The following is a 20,016-nucleotide window of genomic DNA, read 5'->3' on the forward strand; positions in this document are numbered from 1 at the left end:
CTAGCTGATTATAGCTGTCAACTACCCCTGGGGCTCTTGGAGGGAAGGGCAAGGCCAGGGGAGGGCTATGGGGTCCAGGGTGGCAGCCATTGGGGCTGGCAGGCTGCTGCCAGGCAGGACAACAAGCCCTGTATTGCCGTAATTTTTCAGGAGAAGTTGGAACCTGCTTTTCTATCGAAGTTTCCTGAAGTGGGAATGTTGGCAAATGATTTAAAAAAAATTGTCCAACATCGCAGGCCAATCATAACAAATCTGAGGGCCAGATGTAGGCCTCAGACTGCCAGTTTGTTGACCTCACACCCAGACCTCTTCAGGCCCTGAGCTGTCTGCTGGCAGGCACCCAGCCAGCCCCTCTGGCAGCGGGAAAGGCCTGCGGACTTACCCTCCCCCATCTGAGCTGTCATTCAGCCACTAGACACTGAAATACTGCATTTTATCTATGTATTTTTAAATTGAAATATAGTTACTGTACAGTGTTGTGTAAGTTACAGGTGTCCAACAGAGTGATTCACAGTTTTCAAAGGTTATACTCCATTTATAGTCATGGTAAAATCCTGGCTGTGTTCCCTGCATTTGTACAATGTGTCCTTGTAGCTTACTTGATATGTATTAATTTGAACCTCTTAATCCCTCACCCCTAGCTTGCCCCTCCCCCTCCCTGTCCCCACTGGTAACCACTAGTTTGTTCTCTGTATCTGTGAGTCTACTTCTTTTTGGTTATATTCTTTAGGTTGTATTCTTCTTCCTCTTCCTCTTCCTCTTCCTCTCTTTTAAGCGCCACACTGCTGACATATGGAGGTTCCCAGGCTAGGGGGCGAATCAGAGCTGTCACCGCTGGCCTACGCCAGAGCCACAGCAACACTGGATCCGAGCTGTAACCTTAACCCACTGAGCGAGGCCAGGGATTGAACCTGCAACCTCATGGTTCCTAGTCAGATTCGTTTCCGCTGCACCACAATGGGAACTCCAAGGTTGTATTTTTAGATTCCATATTTAAGTGATATCATACAATATTTGTCTTGCTCTGACTTATGAAATACTGCATTTTGAGGCTTACATGTATGAAAGATTTTCTGGAAGTCTGGTACCCATCTTTCCCAGTGTTTTGCAGGAGCAACCTGAAATGGCTCATGGGCTCTGCAGTGACACTCAGGGACCTTGAGCCAGGCCCGTGACTTCTCTCTAGGCCTCAGTTTCATCATCTGTAAAATGGAGTCCAGTTAGATACTCATCTAGTTCAATGTTTGTTGGCTTTAAGAGCATTTTTTAAAAATTTTTTTTTTGGTCTTTTTGCTATTTTCTTGGTCTGCTCTCACGGCATATGGAGGTTCCCAGGCCAGGCGTCGAATCGGAGCTGTGGCCACCAGCCTACACCAGAGCCACAGCAACGCGGGATCCGAGCCGTGTCTGCAACCCATACCACAGCTCACGGCAACGCCGGATCGTCAACCCACTGAGCAAGGGCAGGGATCGAACCTGCAACCTCATGGTTCCTAGTTGGATTCGTTAACCACTGCGCCGCAACGGGAACTCCGCTTTTTTTTTTTTTTTGATGGGAGGGGAAGGAGTTTTCATACAATGAAATTAAAATGTAACCATTTCACTCATGGCTTTACCTGGGTCTTTAATCCCATACTGTCCAATATAAATAGGATTTGAGCCCCAGATAAAATTTAAAAATTCCTTGTTGCTATGTTAAAGAATTTTCAAAAAAATCGAAGTTAGTTTTCATTATATTTAATGCAGTGTATTAAAATATTTTCCATTCAATATGTAATCAACATGGAAAACTATTAATGAAATATTTCACATTATTTTTCATACCAAGTCTCAGTAGGTATTTCATACTTAACAGTGCATCTTGCGTGCTCAGGAGTCACGTGCTGCTGCCATGTTGGACAGCGCAACTGCAAAGGCAGGAAGTGCCAACTTTTCCCACACTCCCAACTGAGATGCCAGGTCACCTAAGGTAGTGAGTGAAGCGGGTGCCTATCCTTCCCTCCTCCCACCAGGTTTTTGTCTTCACAGTGACTGATGCATACACCATGTTCAGTTTACCAGCATGCACTGCTCTCCAACCCCGGCAGGTGTCTGTTTTCACTGTCTGTCAGTTCCGGGAACAGTTCTGAGCCAGCGAAGGCATCCCCCTCCAGCCCTTACCCACCACTGCCAACCCTGAAAGAGCCAGAGGTGCCTATGAATGGGAGAAGAAACTTGAGGTGGGGAGCAGAGAAGACCCCCACTATGCCTCCTTTCCCAAGGCAGACTCTCCATCTGCAGCAGCCCTGGGTGGGAGAGTGAGCTTTAACTTGAAGTTTTGAAGTCCTAGATTGTTCCACTGGGCTGGGTACCCATTCCTAAACCAAGGCTATTTTTGTTTCTGAAAGTGATCAGAAGATTTGCTTCAAATATTCGAGCAAAGACAAAGTGTGTGTGTTGGGGGACGGATGAGGAGGGAAATAGGAATTGATAAAAACAAGCAGGACTGTTGATAATTGCTGAAGCTGGGTGATGGGGTATGTGGGGGTTCATTATTACTATTTTACTTATTTCTGGAAGTGTGTGAAAATTTCCATAATATAAATTTTTAGACAGTGACTAGAGGACTTTTTGAAATTGGGAGTGAACAGGACGGGCACAGAACCCACGGGATGAGAGCAGATAAAATGAAAAATTGTGGGCAGGCATTCCTGTTGTGATTCTGCATGTTAAGAACCCGACATAGTGTCTATGAGGATGCGGGCTAGATCCCTGGCCTCACTCTGTGGGTTAAGGATCTGGTGTTGCTGTGGCTGTCTCAGGGGGCTGGCAGCTGCAGCTCTGATTCAACTTCTAGCCTGGGGAACATCAATGTGCTGTGGGTGCGGCTGTAAGAAAGAAAGAAAAAAGAAAGCAAGCCAGCCTGTGGGCAAAAATTGTAAAATAAGAAAATTATTTTCTGGGCATATCCATGGGATCCACTTGTCCAATGCACCAGTTATTTTTTCCTGGGTGGTGAATTTATAGGTTTTCATCCTCCAGTCATCAGTTTCCTTGGTCTTGGGGATGTCCCTTCTGGCTGAGATCCCCCCCCCCAGTGCTTGCCCTAGGGGCCTGGGCTCCCTGACTTTTTTGGGTGGTTTGGTGACACAGTAGCTCCTCATGACAGATAGTCAGATGGATGTTTCTGGAGTGCAGAGGCCCTTGGGGTCCAGAAGGACAACCTCAATGAAGATATTGAGCACAGCAGGGACCCAAGGAGCATTTGATGTTTTGAGATGAACTCATGGTCTCCCATCAATAAGCTCAAACCCTGAATCCTGTTTGGGGTGGGGTGGCCATGGCGGGGGCGGGGGTGGGGTGGAGTTGGCTCAAGTGCTGTGGGACACTTGGTGAAATGTTGAATTGTGTGTAAACCTCCACACATGTAAAGTGAGCAGCACGGTGCATGAAGGTCCCTCCATTTGGAGCATCTGTCCCTGAAACCCACAACTGGGGCCTCCATGGGCCTCTCTGTCTCTCTGAGAAACAAGCTGTTTACTTAGAGCTTGGGTTTTGTTCTGAGTGTGATAACTAATACTTTGGTAAAGGCTTCCTGAGTGTTAGGCGTTGTCCAGTGCTTTGTGTGAATGATTTAATCCGCACAGTGATGCTATAAAGAGGGGAGTATCACTTCCTTGCTGTGCAGATGAGAAACAGGAGCTCCCAGAGATTTCTGCTAAGAGACGCTCTTAAGGACACACAGGAAGCCAGGACTGACCAGATGACCCAGCAACCACTGTGGGTCTCGCCTCCCAAGGAGTGTCGGGAAACCCAGCTTATCACACAGACAAATCAAAAAGTGCCAGACTCCTGGGAAGGCTCTGGGGTGGGACTCCCAGCAGAGGTCCCCATAGAGGCCAATGGCATCATATTTCTAATGGGACATTCCAATACCTGCACAGTGACAGTGACCCTGCCAAGCAGGGGTTCTTGGGTGACCTGGGAGAAGAACTGATTAAGAATAATTCATGGGAGTTCCCTTCATGGCTCAGCGGTTAACAAACCCAACTAGAACCCATGAGGATGTGGGTTTGATCCCTGGCTTTGCTCAGTGGGTTAAGGATCCAGCATTGCTGTGAGCTGTGTGGTGTAGGTTGCAGATGCAGCTCGGATGCTGTGTTGCTGTGGCTGTGGTATAGGCTGGCCGCTGTAGCTCCAATTAGACCCCTAGCCTGGGAATCTCCATATGCCATGGATTCAGCCCTAAAAAGCAAAAAAAAAAAAAAAAGAATACTTTGTGATGAAGTCAAATGTTTCTTCTGAAGTTCAAGAGAATGGTTTTCCAGGTTTTCTAGCTGCTTCCCACTGCCCTGACCAGGTGGCTGCATCCTTCATTCATCTAAGCACATCCTTCCTTCATTGGTCCTGCAGAGGCCATTGGAGACATGAAATAAGAGCGTCTGGCACTTTTGAGTTAGTTCACAAAGTGCTTTCCTTACATTGTCCTGCTTCTCTGTCCATAATACAGCGGCAGCCCTTTCAGTCTCGCGCTGCAGAAATTAGGAAAAGGAAGCCTGCCTGTGGCAGCCAGATCTACTGCTTGGCAGCTCAGCCAGGGCTCAAATCACAAATTCAAAATTAGATTTTTCCGGAGTTCCCACTGTGGCTCAGCAGAAACAAATCTGACTAGTATCCATGATGACACAGTTTCGATGCCTGGCCTTGCTCAGTGGGTTAAGGGTCTGGTGTTGCTGTGAGCTGTGGTGTAGGTCACAGATGTGACTTGGATCCTGCATTGCTGTGACTGTGGTGTAGGCCAGCAGCTGCAGCTCCGATTCAACCCCTAGCCTGGGAACCTCCATATGCCACGGGGGTGGCCCTAAAAGGACAGAAAAAAAAAAATTAGATTTTCCAATTAAAAAAAAAAGGAAAGGGAAAAGAGATGCCAGTCTGCTGGGATTCTGTACAACCACCCTGGGTGTCTTGAGGATTTCTCTCAAGCCCAGTTCTTCTGCTTTCTTGCTAAGCGCATATCCCTTCCCTCCCTCCTCCCATCCTTCACACTGATGAGTAAACCAAATCCTTTATTGTCAGTCACCTTGGAAAATGAGGGCAGCATTATATCTGGACTCACCAGGCTGTGCAAGCATACGTCTGGATGAGCAGGCTTCCGGGTCCAGATTTCAATAAACATGGACAATGCCAGGCTGGATGATGATTTTGGACTAATTAAACTTGAATTTTCTCAGAGGACCAGATCCATCACAGGGACATAGAATTCATTGCAACTCCTTCCTTAAAGGCTGAGGAAGGTCTAAGTGGGGAGGCAGGTGGGGTGGAGAGGGGTGCGTGACTTGCCAGTCATTGCATCATCTTGACCCCACATGGCCAATGGGAACCCAGGGCAATAAGCCCTTCCTGCTCCTGTCTGGTTTCTCAGAGTTCTCCTAGGGTTTTTTTTCTTTGCCTTTCTCCCCTTCTGTTGCTATGTCTCCTTGGCCTCTGCCCCCTCCCCTGCCCTCCACCAGCCTGCTGGGAACTTGGCTATCTTAACCCAGGGACCCATAAGGCTTTCCTGTTGACAAAGAGCTTCAGGGCAAGCTTCAAAGGCTTCCTGTGCCTCCTTGTTGATGAGGACACAGAAGGATGGAATGGGCTTCCCCAAGGTCACCCAGAGCCAATGTGAGCCCAGACTTTCTGTTATGAGTCCAAAGTCTTTCCACTCCAGGAACCCTCCCTCCTTAACTCTACAGCCAGTAACATCTTTAAGATGCATCCATCAGTGATGAATTCTCAGATTTTTATTCATAAATAAATGGCATCTCCTCAACTGGAACCTAAACCCTCTGAATCAACTCAATATATTATCAAACAAACACCAAAGGAAGCAAAAAAACCCCAAACCCAGAAAGTGTATCTTGTCCCTGGGTAGGATCTTATCCTTAGATCTCCTAATCCTTCCTACTACCTCCCACCCCTTCCCCCACAAACAGCACTTTGGGGTATGCGGTAAGGTTTCTGTTTCCAAAAACTTCCTCACAGGTGCCTCCTGTGGACCTGCTCACCAAGACTTCCCCAAATCTGGGGACTGCTCATTTGCATATATATATTAGTCCTACCCAGAGAACAAAAGCTGGTTGATGTGTTTCATCCATTAATTATCTCTAATACTCACATTATCCCATATTTGGCCAATTGGGATTCTCCTTGGCTCCTGAGTCTTTGGTAGCTTCTTTTCTATCCCTTATGATGAGGATACTCTAGGCTCATTATTCATTTCTTGTCCCAGACATTTCTCCCTGAAGCTCTTATTTCTTTCAGGGGGAAATAGAACCCTACTGTCAAAATCTGGCTGCTGAACGCAGTTAAGAAGATTACTTTGTGTGTATATTCTCACCCCATTCAACCTCCTCCTCCTCTTCTTTTATGGAGCATATAGTTAATACATATTTTACTCCCTCTTTTTTCCTCCTTTTATTTTTAAAGTCCAGTATTTTTACAAAAGTATGGTTTGTTTGCTTTGCTTTTTAGGGCTGTACACTCAGCATATGGAAATTCCCAGGCTAGGGGTCAAATTGCAGTTATGGCTGCAGGCCACAGCCACAGCAATGCGGGATCTGAGCTGCATCTGTGACCTACACCACAGCTCACAGCAACGCCAGATCCTTAACCCACTGAGCGAGACCAGGGATCGAAACTGCAACCTCATGGTTACTAGTTGGATTCGTTTCTGCTGCGCCACTACAGGAATTCCTAAACTTTTTTTTAAATGTGATTTTTATTGTCAAACTTAGAGATTACAACTTTTTTTTGGAGCTATCAAGTTCTAAAAGAAACTAGTACTTGTATCTCTTCTTAGACAATGTAACTTAGAAAAATCTTAACTCCATTTACTCCATTTCTGATGTGTAGACTATTGTTATGGCCCCCTGCCCTGTAGCCTATGAAGCTTTAAAAAGTAGTGCTCTGTCTTTTATCTGCTCTCTGTGGATCAGCAAATGCAGCCAAGCTCTGGACTCCTACCTTTCCTACCTGGGTTTCTGTTCTTCACAAGATCTTGGCCCAGTAATGAGTTTTCATTCTCCTGTTAGCTCTATGGTACCTTCAATGATTTTTATATTTAGTCTAGCTTTTCTAGCTATCTTTGGTGTTACAATTGGTCCTATTTACCTATTCTGTCATTGATGTCAGTGGAGGTCTGGTACTATTGACTGTAATTCTACTGGATGAAGGCAATTGAACAGATGTGGGGCAGGTATTGCTACTAATAGAGCCGTCCACATCCCAGAGCCCTTTAGTGTCTGTGGTCTCTGGGAAGGGGGACCCGCCGACCCAGCAGGTGATACTGTTCTGGGGTGGGGGTATGTGGCAGCCAGCCTTAGGACCGGCACATGTTGCTTATCTGCCTGAATAAACACAATCCAAAAGGGCACCCGATGTGGCCTGTGCTGCCCTGAGCAGATTCTGGATCAGTGCCTGGGCCCTGTGCCATGGAGGCCTCCCTGGCCTCTATAGCTCAATGTGAAAACAGACTCTTTGTTCCACTTTCACAAAGATGGACACAGCAAGTGCTCAGTGCAGGTTCAAAGACCAGGGCCAGTGGTCAGAGTCAGCCCATCCTTGCCAGGGGCCAAGGAAAGGTGAGAGACCTGCCATCCCTGCAGCTGCTGCCTTGTCTGCTTGTGACTCCGAATGAAACTGCCATTGCAGGTGGGGACTCTGCATGACCCTCACTGGCCAGAGTGCAGCTTGGGTCTGCCTCCAAGCCTCACATACTGCTACTTCCTTAGTGTTAGGGACTGAATTGTGTGCCCCCAAATTCATATGTTGGAGTCCTTACCCCCAATGCCTCAGAATGTGACTGTATTTGAAGACAGAGCCTTTAAAGAAGTAATTTAGTAGGCATTCCTGTTGTCGCTTAGCAAGCTAAGGAGCCAGCATAGTGTCTGTGAGGATGTGGGTTTGATCCCTGGCCTTGCTTAGTGGGTTAATGATCTGGCATTGCTGTGAACTGGGGTATAGATCGCAGACACGGCTCGGATCTGTCGTTGCTGTGGCCAGCAGCTGCAGCTCTGATTCGACCTCTGGCCCAGGAACTTCCATATGCTGTGAGTGTCGCCATAAAAAAAAAAAAAAAAAGTGATTTAGTTAATGAGGTCATGAGGGGGCCCCAAATCCAACAAGCCTGGTATCTTTATAAGAGGGAGAGATACCAGAAATGCAGATGCATGGAAGAAAGGCCAGGTGAGGACACAGCAAGCAGGCAGCCACCTGCAAATCAAGGAGAGAGGCCTCAGAAGAAAAAACCCTGCTGACACCTTGATCTGGGACTTGCAGCCTCCAGACTGTGAGAAAATGCAGCCAAGCTCTGGACTCCTACCTTTCCTACCTGAGTTTCTGTTCTTCACAAGATCTTGCCTGTGAGAAAATGCATTCCTGCTGCTTGAGGGCCCCCCTCCCTTCCTGCTGTGGTACTTGGACATGGAAGCGCTGGCAAACGAATGTACTTGGGGTCAGACCCTCTCTCAGTTGACGGGAAGGTGATGGTGGGAACTCTGTCCTCCTGGGAAACACCCCCACCCCACCTGGTCCTGGGGTCTTGGGCTTTGTTCCCTCTATTTGTGTCTGGGTCTGTTCGCCGGGCTCATTTTGTCTTCCTCACCCGCTTCCCAGTGAGAAGAATCTAGCAGATTGCTGCCTCAGAGGCTGAGAGCCCAGATGGCTGGGGTTTCTGTCCCCAGGGGACCTGGCGCTTGAGTTCCCGGCTGTGCTGGGGGCACAATAGGACTGTGGTTTGGACTTGATCCCAGGTCCCCACACCACAGTGACAGTGACACTTAGCTGCCCCATGGGCTTGTTCACAAATGTACCATTTCAGACTTTACCACCTGCACTGCTTTGTTTCTTAAGAGGTTTTTTTTTGGGGGGGGGGGTGCATGGCTGCAGCATGTGGAAGTTCCCAAACCAGGGATCAAACCCCAGCCACAGCAGTAACCAGAGCTACTGCAGTGACAGCACCGGATCCTTAACCTGCTGCGCCACAGGAGACCTTTAGCGTTTCTTTTTTGGGTCCTGTGGACCCTGGTGCTCTTGGGAAGCCTGAGAATGACCTGTGGCCCTTGCCCTCATGGATGTGACAACCCTGACCAAGCCCAGTGACCCTTAACCCAGCATCAGTGGAGTCAGTGAGCCCTTGAAACTTCAGTCCCCAGAGAGGAGTGCCAGCCTCACCTGGGGCAGTGACCTCACCTGCCTGCAGCTGCTCCCGGGAGGCCGTGAGTGTTCACATCACATCTCATGTGCTTCATTAGGCAGCAGCACGGACATGAAATTCACTTTTTACTAATTGACCACAAAGCACGAGAAACTAAGATTTCGAGTCCAAGTAATGATGCTGGTGATAAACAGCCCCTGCTTAAATTCCTAGGAGCACGCCAGTGATAACATACCTCCCACAGGCTCCTCCTCTCTGCTGGTCCCAAACCCTCAGAGACTGTAGTTCTCTCAGCATAAACCCTCAGTCTAGGTAGTTGTGGATTTCCCATTCAAACACCGAAGTGGTGATTCTTAAATCTGAGTCATGTACAAACCTCTTAAATGAAGGAAACGACAAGTCTTATCCTCCCCCATGGCTGGTTTAACTGATTTTGCTTATGATATTACTTAAATAAGTCTGGACGCCAAATTATTTAAACTCTGTATCCTTTTTTTAATCTTTATTTTTATATTACTCAATGAATTTATTACATTTATAGTTGTACAGTGATCATCACAACCCAATTTTATAGCATTTCCATCCCAAACCCCCAGGACATACCCCCACCCCCCAAAACTCTGTATCCTTAATATCTCTTATAGAACTCTAAAACCGAAACCAGTGTACAAACGAAATACAGAAAGTTCCAGAGTTCCCTTGTGATGCAGCGGGTTAAGAATCTGGTGTTGTCACTGCAGCAGCTCAGGTCGCTGCTGTGGTGTGGGTTCGACCTCTGGCCTGGAATTTTTCACATGCCATAGGCGTGGCCCCTGAAAAAAGAAAAAGAAATATACAAAGTCCCTAGACCATCGAAACTCCACTTAGCTCACTTACTTTAATGTGACCTGATGGTAATTTTCTGAGCCCAACACTAATCCCTGGGCTCAATGACGGCCCCTAGGGGGCGCAATGACCCCGTTCCTTCCTGTCTTCCCTGGGGAGACTGCACACCTTTCCCTTGTATGGGACACCTTGAAGGGAATGAATGAAACCCTTTCCTTTATTCTTCTTCAAAAATCCTATGTGGCCCTGCAATCTCCAGAAACAATTATGAGATGATGTTTCATGTGATACGGAACAGGTTTAACATTAATTTTTTCAAGATTTTCATCCAAATGAAAGTTCAGATTCCCATGAGGGGTCATGGGCCTCCTGCGTGGGATGGGTGCTTCACGGGGTGTTTGCAGATCCCTGTCTTAAAAACCCCTGGGTTTGAGGTTCTGGCTGTCACGGGAGGAGCTCTTTGTTGGCTCCAGCTACTCTCTGGCCCTGCGGGGCTGAGGTTCCCCCAAAGGTGCCAGGTCCGCCTTGTTTTTGTTATGCTTCCCTGGGTGGAGCCAGGCCCTGGCACATCTGCAATTCAACCAAAACACAAAGGACTCTTCAGTGGCCCTAGGGATCATCCCCACTGGGCTGGGCCCCCAGCTGTCCCTGGAGTGTCCCCAGGTCTCTGGGAGGGGCCTCTGCCACAAGCAGACCCTGCAGGGGGAGGGGAGGACTGGCTGCTCACTGTGCCTCCCCCAGAGGAAAAAATAGCACTTGGGTCTTTGGAAAAAACTAGCAACTCACAGGACCGGAATAGCAGCTGGAGACGGATTTAAAAACAGAAACACCTGCCTTCGAATTGTGACAGGAAATGAGATTTCAGAAATGCCACAGTGAGGCTGGGGGAGGCAGGCAGCTGCCCCTCCCTCATATTTCCTCCATCTTTGGCCGCCAGCTGGGCCCATCCCCAGGGAAAGCGTGGTGGCTGCCCAGGCTGGTGCTGTCCAGCAGCGGGTACTGCCGGGCTGGCCCCAGGGAACCCCTGGCTCCAGGGCGGTAACAGGGAGCTGGTCCCAGAGACCACCCAGAGCCACCTTCCCTTGGTGGCCTGGGCAGCTCCTGGCAGTCTCTTTAGGGGAGGTGGGGTGGCGCTGTGTTCAGTCTACTGTCTCCACGGTGGGGTGTGTGCTTCACAGAAGATGTGGAGGGTGATCCATGGGGCGGAGGAAAGAAAATAAGAGCCCATCTATTTGGATGAGTGGTTTATTTCAAAAATGAAAGAGAAAGCTAGGCAATGAACGTTATCAATGCTGAGTTCTGTAAGACTGAAAGACTGTGTGTGTGTGTGTGTGTGTGTGTGTGTGTGTGTGGCCCTGGGAAAGGGAGAGGTTGTGTAGGAGAAGGGAGAGGGGATCTTAGCACTTTGCAACTTCATGTCCCCACCAAGGGGACCTGAGAGATACTGTTAATCTCTTTTGAAGTAAATGCTCATGAAAAGGACAAGTGGCTTTAAATGATCGTTGAAAGGAACCTTGGGTGGAAGATAACATTAACATGGAAATCTCAGGGGCAGCGCCAAGGGGCAGAGCTGACCCTCTCCTGAGCTCACTGTCAGCCCCATGCTTTAAGCAGCCCTGACAGAAATTACATCTGCAGTCATTCATGTGGAATGTTTCCTGAAGTGTATGTTTCACCACAAGAGAATATTAATTTCATCTTTATCTCTCGTCTTTCAAAATCTTTTTTGGATACTTTACTTTGTACATGGTTTTTTTTTTTTTTTTTTTTTTTTTTTTTTTTTTTTTTAGGGCTGCACCTGTGGCATATGGAAGTTAGTTCCCAGGCTAGGGGTTGAATCAGAGCTGCACCTGCTGGCCTGCGCCACAGCCACAGCCAGCAGCGTGGGATCCGAGCTGGATCTGCGACCTACGCCACAGCTTGTGGCAACGCCAGATCCTTTAACCAGTTGAGCAAGGCCAGGGATTGCATCCACATCTTCATGGATACTAGTTGGGTTCTTAACCCACTGAGCCGCAATGGGAACTCCTAGTACGTGGTATGTTAATAGTACCTAGATACTGGGAGTTCCTGTTGTGGCTCAGCGGTAACCAACCTTGCTAGTATCCATGAGGATGCAGGTTCAATCCCTGGCCCTATGCAGGGGGTTAAGGATCTGGCACTGCTGTGAGCTGTGGTGTAGGTCACAGACATGGTTCAGATCCCACGTTGCAGTGGCTGTGGCGTAGACTGATTTGACCCCTAGCCTGGGAACTTCCATATACCGCAGGTACGGCCCTAAAAAAGACAAAAAAAAAAAAAAAAAAGAAAAGAAAAGAAAACAAACAAACCTAGATATCATTTATAAAGTAAGATAACTACAGGGCTACATGAACAGCTTTTCGCCTCCAGGGCAGGGTGGGCCACACACAGGCTGGAGGCTGCCTGATCTCAAACTTCAGAAGCCTCAGAATCACAGGTCACTGAGTCCACCCCAGAGGGTCTGGTTCAGGAGGTCTGGGGTAGGACGTGAGAATTTGTAGGTTCCCAGGTGGTGCAACTTGTTGGGGGCCCCCTGGTCTATAGAAATGACCACAGTCTAAGGGGGACACAGGGAGTTCCCTGGTGGCTCAGCAGGTTAAGGATCTGGCGTTGTCACTGCTGTGGCTCAGAAATGCTCAGGCTGTGATGACAGAGGGTCTGATGGATTCCCTTTGTGGCCACGGCTATTGCTGCTAACCTCAAACCATCAGTAAGATAACGTCGGTTCAGTGGGGCCAAAAAAATGCTATTATTTGTCCTTCTCCTGCTGCCTTCTATGAAGGGTAGGTCTTGCTGCCTGAAAGCTCTGGTTGCTGCCTCTGTGAATTGGGGGAGGGGAGGAGGTCTGTGAGCCGAGAGAGGGTGAGCTAAGCTGCCCTGCGAGGGAAGCAGTGGTGGCAGAGGGAAGGAGGAGCCTCCCAGCACAGGGGAGACGTGCGAAGGGGGCTGTGAGCCCTGGGGGCGGCCACACACTGCTGCTCTGTCCCCTCCACATCCTTAGAGCAGGGCCAGGAGGCAGAGTCCAGCACCCATATCTGGTGGCAAGGCCTGGCCACAGCGTGGAGCCTTTGTGGCTCCCTCTCCCCTGCAGCTCCCTCCCATCCATCGTCACATCCACTTTTCTTTTTTCTATCTTATTTTTTTATACTTTTCTTTCTTTCTTTCTTTTTTTTTTTTTTTTGTCTTTTTAGGGCCACACCCACAGCATATGGAGGTTCCTAGGCTAGGGGTCTAATCAGAGCTACAGCTGCCAGCCTACCCCACAGCCGCAGCAACGCCAGATCCAAGCGGCATCTGCGACCTAGACCACAGCTCATGGCAATGCCGGATCCTTAACTCACTGAACAAGGCCAGGGATCAAACCTGCAACCTCAGGGTTCCTAGTCGGATTCGTTTCTGCTGTGCCATGACTGGAACTCCTTGTATGCATTTTCCTAGGAGATGCTTGAAAGCCAGAAGCAGAAACACATCAAGGCAGAATTTCCAGCCCAGACTAGGCAGTAAAGGGTCAATGTCTTTTATATCAGACCCCAATCGCCTCCACATACCTACATGCCATATCCTTCCAAGGGAAGGCCTGCTGTACTATGGCTTTTCTGCACCTGCCTTCATTGGCTGTCAAGGAAAAGCATTAGGATCCCAGCCCCAGGCACGCAGCCTGCAGGGAGAAGGGAACAGGCTGCGTGGCTACTGCCCAGCCCACAGCTCCCTGTGCTGGTGCTGCTCTGCCGGTGCTAAGAGGACCCTGAGCTCTTTCCTTCTCCAGCCTTCCTCGTCCAGGGCCCCGAGCTTTGTCTTTAGGGTGAATTAAGGAGCCTCCTTTCCCTATAACTTAGTGCCCAAAAGGGGCCAGTGTGAAGACAATCAGTGAGATCTGGGTCCAGATCCCCGGGCCCTGCACTGAGCCTCAGTTCCTTGATCCGTGAAATGGGGTGAAGAGGGTGCTGGCAGCACATGGTCCCTAGGATGAAGTGAAGTGTGTGAAGTGCCGGCTTTTTGGCTGCTCCCTTGCATCCTCCTTATTCTGTGCTGATCCAATTTGCCTAAATTCCCAAATATCCCCCGTGCATCATTTTCCTGAGAACTAACCAGGAGACTCTCATCCTGGTGTTCCTGGGGCATTAACTCGTTCTCTCATCCACACACATGTAAATATTAAATGCCGGCCGCTTGTCAGACCATAAACTAATGAATGTATAAGAAGAAAATGTGGTGAAAGGGCTATTCGTCAGAAGGGGCTTAGGGCTCTGCTGAGCCTCCCTGGGGATTATGCTGTTGGGTGGAGTGGGGTGGGGCAAACAGCAGGCACTGTCCCATTTCCTCCTGGAGGCAAAGCAGCAGCAGAACCACAGAGGGGCTGCTAGGCCTAAGGGCCCAGGTGAGACAGAGGTAGGCCAAGGTGGGGGGCTGGCCTGGTCTCTGCCTTGATCTGGGTGGGGGCGAGGCTGTTGGTCTACACACATGCCTGCTCCAATCCTGAGAGCTTCCGAGTCATGGCTTTGGACTCAGACCTGGATGTAGACGCTGCTCCCCTGCTCTACCCCGGGGAAAGTCAGTTTAGTGGTCTGAGCCTCAGTTTTTCCATCTGTAAAATGGTGAGAATGACGTCTCCTTATACCCTCTGCTCATGAAAACCAAATGGGGTTGTAAGAGGAAGCACTTTCAGGATGACAGCATCTCACACCCCACATCTGCTGTGTGGCCAATCCAAGTGTTAGCGCACAGCAACCATCTCGTCCTCTGATGGGCTCTTCTATTTCACAAGCAACAAAGCGGTCACAGAAGTGAACGTAACTGCAGCATGGAGCAATCTGACCTTTCAGCCTCCTTATGGTGGGCACGGAGCTGCACAGATGGATGTGGGGAGAGAAAAGAACTCTTATTGGTGCAGCTGTTGGGGCTCCCCCTCCATGGCCAGCAAGTGCCAAAGCCGCAGCTCTCAAGAGGCCCCAGCAGATCCAGTGGTGCTCCAGATGCAGAGGCTGCTCAGACAGGCTGGTGGGTGGCCGTCCCCTTCTAGTGGGCCCAGTAGACTACACATGGCAGCCACCTGTCTGCCTGGGGGACTCACTGGTCTCCTGCTCACTGTTCTTCCCCAACCCTTCTAGCAGTGCTTCAACTCACAAAGCACAGCCCTCCCTGACCAGAGGACACCTTAGAGCATGGGTCTGGTGCTGTTTTTCTATGCTTATAAGCTAAGCATGGTTTTCACACTTTTAAATGGTGCGAAATTCTCAAAAGAAGAACAATATTCTGTGACGTGACAATCATATGAAACTCAAATGTCAGTGTTGATAAATAGTCATTTGTTTCCTTGCGATGTATTCTACGTCTGCTTTCTACGCTACTGGAGTTGAGTAGTTGTGACTGAAAATATTTACTATCTGGCCCCTTGCAGAAAATGTTTGATGATCTCTGGCTTAGAGAAACCTCCTTTCCAGGATCATTTGCACTTTGATTCACACGTATGCCTTAAGCAAAGGAAATGAGACTCTAATGGTGGAATTTAAGCATCTATTTATGGCAGGTGGCTTCCTTTGGCTGAACTGGACAGGGGAGGCTATGAGGGAAATTAGAGCCAGGTAACAAAGGGACAGACAAAAAGGCCACAGGATGTCAAATGCAAGACTGGAGTTCCTAATTCCAGCTTCAACTAACCAATGATTAAGGTGATTTTGAGAAAAATGGCTTTTCTTTTCACACCCTGCTGCTTTTTTCATCCACCCAAAATCTGCCCTCTTTACCTCAAACAGGAAGGTGATACCTGTGAAATGTTTTGATACCCAAAGCATCACTCAAATACAAAGTTGGGTCAATTCCACTGCCTCCTGAGAAGCTGCATTTCTTCCTTCCAAGGCAAGGGACACAAAGGTGTCTGCAGGTACAGCCACCTTGTTCTCATCCCTGGTTGAGAACTTGGTTTGATAAGACTCTTAAAGTTTTTGTGTTATGGACATTTTAGCCATTCTTAGGCCACCCAGAAGGTCCCTGACTGGTGTACCTGCCGGGTTGTGGAGGCACAGATCTGAATCCCTCCCTCCCTGCCAAGGGAATCTCATGCATGGTCCAGCATGCTTGTCAGAGCTGACTCACTGTTCTCATTATAACAGACGTAGTAACTAATAAAGTGATTTAAAATGTTCTTTGTAAATAACTGCTCTGTGTTCCTAACATTGGCCCTCTCAAAAGTTCAGGAGAGACTCTCCATGAGGAACTCGGGTTTCCAGTAGATTGTTTATTTGCAGTCAGGAGACTGGCATGGAACAGCCTTTTCTCGAAGCTGTCCAACATGCCTTTATGAACCACCCCAGGAAGTGGCTTCCTTTTGTGGCAGTCTAACTTTCCGGTTCCTAGAAACCACTGATTCCAGTGGCACCCAATGACCATGTGTCCCCTGTGTGGCCTGAGGCCTGGAATGGACCACAGCCACATCTTATCTTACTTGGACACCAACGTGCACTGCAGTCTGTATCGCAACCAGATGCACCCCACACCTGAATCCGTGCCAGGCAGTTGCACCAAATTGCATCCCCTGGATTTTTTTGTTGGTAATAGCTAGCCCTTGTTGGCGGTGCATGTTGGTCAGTCCCTTCCTGGTCCTTTTTTCATTTGGGCCAAGGGCAAACAAACCTGCCCAGAAGGAAGAAATTCAATCAGCATTAGAAAGATGCACTGAAGTCCTATTTCCTAAACTCTAGGGGAGATCTCAGCAGGAGGGGAAGACCTGGCTAGCAGAACAGAGCCCATTTCCTGGGTCTCTCCCTCCAGGCCAGGCTGAGAGCTGTGCCCAGTAGACAGATGTTAGTGGGAGGGAGCTCTGGATGGGAGCTGGGTAGGGAGGAGAGGTCTGGGAGAGGGAAGGGCAAGGGGAGGTGCTGGAAGCACTTCCTGAAGACTTGTCCTGGCCCAGTTTTCCACTGCCATCCCCGCAGCGGGGGATGGGTCCAAAGGGCGCCAGCACAAACGGGAAGCAGGCGGGACCAGAACTTCTTTCTGGGGCCAGAAGCTTTATGGAACCCGGCTGCTGTCTTTATTGGACACTCCATCCCTCAAGTATCTGGACTGCTGGGCTGAAGCTCACCTTTTTCTCTGGGAGTCTCAGAATGCATGTTTTTTCCTCTCCTTGTCACCTCCCCTTTAGTGAAATGGCACGTGGATCTGCTCTACACTCAGGGTTTGGGCTGGATGCCCTGTGTGCTAACACCCCCACCCCTGGGGCCAGCCCCCTGGCTGGCTTCATTCTGGGAGGTGAGGACTCCATCGCCAGCCTGCTTCCCAACTAGAATCAATGCTGTCTTTAGGCCGGTCCTGATGCCTCCAGACCGGATGGGGGCCCTCCAGGATGTCCAAACACGGTGTCTTGTTGCGGCGGCGGGGTGTGGGGCGGGGGCAGCAATGTGGGATGGAGTCCACCTTAAGAGAGGCCCCATGTGGCTCGTGCCTGCTAAGGGGGCCAGCCCGGCCTTCAGATGTTGCAGACAACAGGATGCTGTGTGCAACCCACCCCTTCCCTGAGGGCTGGGAACTCAGTAACATGGAGTAGGAGATGCACGGTTGTCCGGAGAGTCTGCGTATGATGAACACAGCCGAGTAGACAGGTTTTTTTGTTTGTTTGGCTGTAGCATGCAGCACCTTGATGTAAGAGCTCATTTCCCAGACCAGGGATTGAACCTGGGCCATGGTGTTGCAAGTGCCAAGTCCTGACTGCTAGACTACCAGGGAACTCCCCGACAGGTGGTTTTTTTTCGTTTGTTTGTTTTTTATGAATAGAAATTCCCATCCAAGGACTGTGATTTACCATAATTAATAGGAGCTGTGCATCCAGAAAGCTTTAAATACTACAAAAGGGAGCTCCCATTGTGGCTCAGCAGTAACGAACCTGACTAGTTATCCATGAGGATGTGGATTCAATCCCTGGCCTCACTCAGTGGATTAGGGATCTGGCCTTGCTGTGAACTGTGGTGTAGGTCACAGACCTGGCTCAGATCTGGTGTTGCTGTGGCTGTGGGTGTAGGCTGGCAGCCGCAGTTCCAATTGGACCCCTAGCCTTGGAACTGCCATTTGCCGCAGGCGCAGGCCTTTAAAAAGACAAAAACAAATTAAAAAAAAAAAAAAAAAAAAAAGCTACTTTTTTTTTCTGAGGAAAGGAAGGCTCCAGGTGGGCACCATGGGAGGTTGTTTCCAGCCAAATGGGCAGCTCAGCTTCCCCAAGCCTTGCTCTGGCCTCAGAGCTTCCTGGTTTCCAGTTCTAGCAGCCTCACGGAGTCTCACTTCCCCCTCTGCAAACGTTGTAACCGCCCTGCCTCTAAGACCCAAGGAAAGGTCAAACATCATCATAAAAGGAATTCTGGAATAAATAAAAAGAAAGGCATTTAAGAAAGAGCGTTGGGAGCCCCCCAGGGTGTGGACTCTGGAGTAAGAAGCCTTCTCCCTGGCTTGGGCCTCAGCATCCACATCTGTAACTGTCAGAGTTTCCCCTCTTTGTGTCATCTTTCCTGGTCAAAAGATGATGTTTGTTATTCACGCAGAACTTCTTGTTCCTCTTTTACCTGTGCTTGGAGGCAGCTGCAACTGTGCAGCCTCTGAAGCCCTCAAGAACCTGGCCGTGGGGAAGTCCAGGCACTGGCTCAAATGAGAGAGGACTTCCCAGAAGCACAAGGAAAAGGACCAACGCATGTGAAGCTGGCGGATTTCTCTCCTGACGTAGCTTTGCAGACAGTGAGAGCGTGAAGGGCTCTTAACGACCGAGATCCCACCTGCCTCAAATGAAAGCAGTAACCCCAAGGGGTATGTGATACGTGATTAATGTCTCCCAGGCTCGTTGATTTTGCTCTTGGAGGTGTATGCGGGAAGTTTAGTAATTTAAGGTATTTTAATACCAAAGATGGATGTTTGGAAAATGCGCGTTGTTCATTGATCAAGGGTAATCAAGAGATTTTGGGCTTGCGGTTTTTAACAAGGCTGGCTTTAGAGAGTGTGACACCACCACTGCCACCCCTCCATAGAGCCTCGCCTGGCCCACCCACACCAACTGAATCAGGCCTTGCGGGTGAGGTCCAGCACTGGTGAGGCTCAAAGTGCTCCCAGGTGACTCTAATGTTCGGGTAAAATTAGCCTCACCAACTCAAGGGCGTTTGTTCTCGAAGCTTAGGTTAGGTGGTAGAGAGGTCTGGAGCATGCTGGTTTCTGGTCTCTGTAGATTAGCTCGTGATTTTTTGAAAGTCTAAGTGATACAGTGACAGAGCTGTTGGGGAACTTTGCTGGATCAAACGAGTTCGTATCCCATCCTAGAAGATTCAGAAGTCCCTGGGTGTTAGTTCCAGGAAGCCCTGGTGCCGCACAGCATGGTTGCAGATCTGCCAGGGAGGACCAAGGTCTCACATGTAGGTGACTTCTCCCATCTTTTGAGAATGCGGAGCAAATGCTCTAAGCCCTGTAAAGACAGCCTCTCCCAACCCCTCCTGCGGCCTGGAGGTCATGCTTCCTTCATGGAACCAGGGTCGGATGGGGAAAGCACATAAAAATGAGATTTCTTAGAGAGGGGCAGATGTCCTCCTGTGTTTTCAAATAAAATCTCGGCATCCAGAACATGGATGTTTAGGCAGCTTTGTTCTTCATTGTGCTGCAAACAGCACAGCATCTTTTACCAAACAGATTCTGAGGCAACCTGATGGAACTGCCAGGTGATGGACAGTGTGTCCCAGGTGGTGGGTGCAGTAGAGGGAAGGCCTAGGTATCTATAAAACCAGCCCTTGGGGAGCAGTGGTCTGGGCCTGGCAGCAGCAGGATCTCTAGGGGACCTGAAAAGTGTGAGAGACAGTTTTTGGAGGGGGGCCCAATGCTCAGGAGTACAGACTTTGGCATCTGCATCAACATATAAGCTGCCCAAGGCCAAGAAAACAACATAGCAGGGGTGTGAGAATCCCGCCAACCTGGGCTGAATGCCAGTTCTGCCCCTCACTGTGTGACCCTTGCCAGGTTCATTCATTTGGGGT

At 49.2% G+C, this 20,016-nt stretch overlaps 1 long non-coding RNA gene across 2 annotated transcripts in view; it reads left to right on the top strand.

Moving 5' to 3' along the window:
• The window catches only part of LOC106506676 (uncharacterized), a 43,147-nt gene that overhangs the window by 6,203 nt on the left and 16,928 nt on the right, over nt 1-20,016 (top strand). Inside the window, exon 2 of one of the 2 annotated variants that reach the window (XR_014808976.1) lies at nt 18,587-18,808. This is a non-coding gene — a long non-coding RNA (uncharacterized LOC106506676). Of the gene's footprint in view, nt 1-18,582; nt 18,809-20,016 lie in introns of both variants that reach the window. The other variant, XR_014808977.1, reaches the window with a different exon arrangement.

Source organism: Sus scrofa, chromosome 1, assembly GCF_054392235.1.
Source record: "Sus scrofa isolate SSC_HxYL_T2T_F1_AM1 chromosome 1, Sscrofa_HxYL_maternal_Yorkshire_Landrace_v2.0, whole genome shotgun sequence".
Classification (NCBI taxonomy): Eukaryota; Metazoa; Chordata; class Mammalia; order Artiodactyla; family Suidae; genus Sus; species Sus scrofa.